Genomic DNA, 4877 nt, shown 5'->3' on the forward strand with positions numbered 1-4877 from the left:
GAAATCATTAGAGGTTTAAGTTTGCTTTCACAAGCTAAGTTAAGCTCTCGCCGTTCAGCTCAGCATCCCGCAACCACGCTATTACTTGTTTTCCTGTAAAACAATGGATCCGATCACCGGTAAAACCATGAGAACACACCTTTACGAAAAAAGGGACTTTGACACTTGACTAGCACTAGGTTAGCCAACATATAACCCGTGTCATTAAAGAATTGATTAACAAAAGACGACTGATTATTCTTTAATGGCGCGGGTATTACCGCAACTTCGCTGGAACCATACGAAATTGTGACTTTAAATTATAATAATACTAAAGCATTTACGGATTAATCTTAAATCTCAAAATCTGTTTCCAATAACCGCGTGGACTGTGGTCACTCAAAATAATGACATATAGTAAGTCCGAACGAAATTTCCAAAAGCACGTACTAATATAAACCTTATTTCTATGAGAATAAGAGCTATGGTAGTAAACATGAGAAAGTTGAAGTGGAGCACGTTGATAACGTCCGAATTGTCTTACCCCAATCATTTGCGGAACCTAAATCTATTGACGCCTAATATCTTGACTGGCATGCGTAGGCGGAGCGCACAAGACGGTTAACTCGTTTTATTTATACTACTGCCACAGTTTTATTGTCTTATGGCTCTGTTTACTTTTGCCAATATGTATATTTGCCAATAGTTGTGGCCAATACGTGAGGCCAACACGAATTTGAGTCACGTAGTTTACAAGTTTACAAGTTTACTTGTCGCACTCAAATTTTAAAATGGGCCAACGGTTCTTTTTCAACCGCAACAGCGAGCGTCAAGATACTACTTTCCCCGCATGAGTGATACAAAATCTATTATATTATAAGTATATCGATAGAGGTCCAAACTAAAACCGGAACATACCTACAATAACTTCCTTTTAATTGGAAGTCGTTTAAAAATGCCCATTGACGATCTCCTTGGCGCAACGGTGAGCGCTGTGAATTTAAGTGGGAGGTTCGAATCCTCGCAGGGCAATTTGGGAATTTGGAAATTTATAATTTCTCAGTTTCTGGTTTGGTGGGAGGCTTCGGCTGTGGCTAGTAACCACCCTACATACAAAGACGTGCTAAGCGATTTAGTGTTCCGGTGCGATGTCGCGTAGAAACCAATTAGGGGTATGAATACAATACTCCCTAACAGGTTAGCCCGCTACCATCTTAGACTGCATTATCTTACCACCAGATGAGATTGCAGTCGAAGGCTAACTTCCAGTGGAATAAAAAAATTACTGCAAGATATCAAAATTCAAGAACCATCAACGTTTTCAAAATATTATGTTAACTTCTGGAGAGTTCTGGAGTGCATTATACATGCTTGATACGGGTTTTTATTTTCCAGAAAGTTTCCCGGTAATCAAATCGGAAGAACAATAAGAAGATCCGTATAGGAACTATAGTTACCTACCGACATAGCTCAGCGAGTAGCTAAACTAAAGTGGCAATGGGCACATTGCTCGGAGAACCGGTGGACGTTGGGTCCTAAGGTGCTTATTGGCGACCCCGGAACGGTAAACGCAGCTTAGGTCGGCCTCCAACAAGGTACAGATGACATCAAGCGAGTCACTGGGAGCTGCTGGATACAAGCGGCCAGGGAACGTGCATTTTGTAACTCACTACAAAAGACTTATGTCCAGCAGTGGATCGGTAAATTGATTATAATTACTGGAAGCTACCGGTTAAAGCGTCTATTTCTGGTTAACCCTTGTATGATATCGGTTGTCATTATACTTAATAGAACGCTTTCACATTGTTCAATATTTTTATATGACGGTTTATACCAGACAATGTTTGCAAAATATTACAAGCGATTGTAGATTGTAGTAGACATCATTAACTGTAAACGTTGAAACGATTTCTTTCTGTAACTTGTTTGTAAAAAAAACACAACCCATAATGATATGATTCCGGTACCGATACACCGAAACTGATTTGAAAAATTCACTAGTGTTTTTAAACTAAGATATTCGTGGTAAATCAACATTTCTTAAATCTTCTCTCCACCGACCGTCACTATATTCCGAGACTAGTTCGTGATTGATATTCGGAAGCACAAAAACTTCGGTCGTGAGGACGGTTTTAAATTAGCAAGTGTGTGGAATGCAGTGATAGAATCATGTAAACCAAGAAAGCATCGTACAGCTTCTCAATTTAAAAGTGACGTTGTCAGTGTGGTATGCCGAACAGTTTGTGAAATACCCACAAAAAGAACATGAAAGCTGGTAGTCAGATTCTGCCCAGGTCATCCCACTTGACATCTCGTACTTCCACAGCCCCGTCGTGACCACGAACCATGCAACTGGGTAGAAATATCGACAAATCCCGAAATATTATCCTAGTATTTGGGTCGATGATTGATGGTATGACCCATATTTAAGAAATATACTAGTTTCCATGACGTGTATATGCGAGAATTTCACCAAGCACGTATCTGCCTGTTATCATTAAAAGTAATAACAACGTATTGTAGATATTTCTAAAGCTTGGCACATTTGTATCCAGCCTTATTAAACCAGGAGCGCACGTAAAGATAGAGGGACTGAGATTACAAATTTATGTGACCTTGTTATGGAGTGACGACCCTTTATGTCTCAAGTTTGTTTATATATGGACCCTAATCCTGTATTGCCTTTTAATATTAATTGTGGCAACAAATAAACCGCTTAGTCATTGCGTCCAAAAATAATAATCGTAGGCTTCTGGAAGATAACTCTTTGGTGATAAGTTACTAGCAAACGTCCCGTCCTTTTTTATATTGACGTTAACTTAACATAAAGTAAATATAAGAAAAACCGGTGAATGTAGATGTGCATGTATTCGGTACGATGTGCTACAGAATTCTGTAACCATGACAATGACGATTAAAAAAAAGCGAATAGCGTTCCGGTGTGATGTCGCGTCGAAACCATTTAGGGGTTGATAAAACTACCATACTCATGTTAGCCCGTTAATATCTTAGACTGCGTCATCATTTACCACCACTTGGCATTGTAGACAAGAGCTAATTCATGGGAGAAAAAAAAAGACTTATACCTGACGGTAGCTACATACATTTTTTACTCGAACTAAATTCAAGAGAATTATGAAAATCGAGAAATTCTGATATTTATTTGTGTATACCTGAATATTTTACTCTAAAGAGCGGCCCGAATGAAAGCATTGGTTGCAATTACTCTATAGCAATCTACAGGTAAAAAGCCAAATATTCCAGTTTTATATTGAGATTCTGTAAATGTTGATTAAAATCCGAAAGAGATTGGTAATCATCATTATTATCAGTTCACTATAACTGTCATCACTGTACTATCAATGTTATCACTTCAGTATCACATAAATAGATTGTGCGTCCGGCTTACCGTTGTAAGTCCGGAGTTGAGAAATTAAATTTTCATATAACCTGGCTGGTCCAGAGAATTTATTTGGGATGACCCACCCTCATGCCTCGGAGGCTAAGTATTCCAAATTCAAACAACATTATTCTTCACAGAAAAACATTCACGTTACTCTCGACCATACTTCTGATTATGTTTATCCGCCGTAGGTACACGATTAACTTTACGAAAATTTGCAGCAGGTAAGGGTTTGTGAATTTTTATGGATGGAATTTTAGTACTAGGTAGTAGGTACGAGCTTTTTTTAACAGATTTACGTTTTTTAGTGAGGAAGGCACAATGCTTAGGCGCCATCTCTAGGTTGAGAGACAGCAACAAGGTATATCTCGCAGTGGCGTGAACCTCATACATGCACAAAAGCGCTGCCTACCCTATAATTTTCATATAACTGGCAACAGTGGAGGACTTTGACATTCTATGCCATTTTACATCTTTATTTTTTTTTTTTTTTTTTAATTTATTGTTCAAAATAAAAAGTTACAAATATTTATCCATCCCCTTAGAAACTATGCGTTTATGGTGGGGATGGCAGGTTCGCAAGTGTATATCTAAAAAAAAAAGAAAAAATTTATTTAACTACTTAATCTTAATGTAAAAATATTTAAACAATCTTAATCAAACAGTGGCATTTTTGAACTATTAGCTAAAAAATGTCTTTTACAATTTCTTAAAAATATATGTTTTTTTCCATTTACACATTGCAAAGCAGGTGGGAGATCTTCAAATATTTTGGGTAATATGTATTTATAATTCCTTCTTCCGTACACATTATGTGTTTTCGGTAGAATAAACTTTTTATAACTAGGCAGTTTCCGAAAATTACCATCTCGCCCTTTACGTCTAAGATGTTGTATATTACCAAATTCTTCCTTAAGTACAGCTAACGTAACTTTGCTCTGCACTGGCAATAATTTACAATATGTGAATAATTCATGGCATTCCTTTGAGTATTTTAGTTTGATTTTTTTAGGTACTATGGTTTTTAACATTTTTAGTTGTAGGTTGTATATTCGGGTAATATATGTTTTATATGTTCTACCATAACTACTCAGACCGTATCCAATTATTGAGTCTGCTAGTGCCAAGTATAGTAATCTCAGCGTCTTGTAAGGAAGTTTATATTTGAGTATGTATAACCTACTTAATATAGCTCTCAGCCTTTCGCAAATATAGTTTATATGGGTTTGCCAATTAAAACGAATTGTCAATTTTGAGACCAATATACATATGCTCCTCCACCATATCTATATGGGTACAAATGCAATGTTGTATCCTGCCGTGCAAGCAGTCGTGCGCATGCGCAACTATATGAGCTTTATATTCTGCTTTATTGTGAGCAGAATGAATATGCATGGCCTTCGTTTTTTTAATATTTATCACCAGCCCTAAATCATGCGCCCATTTGCATAGGGTGTCGAAGTTGGCTTGCATCATGCGCTCGGCCGCCCGCACG

Source organism: Pararge aegeria, chromosome 23 (assembly GCF_905163445.1).
Source record: "Pararge aegeria chromosome 23, ilParAegt1.1, whole genome shotgun sequence".
Classification (NCBI taxonomy): domain Eukaryota; kingdom Metazoa; phylum Arthropoda; class Insecta; order Lepidoptera; family Nymphalidae; genus Pararge; species Pararge aegeria.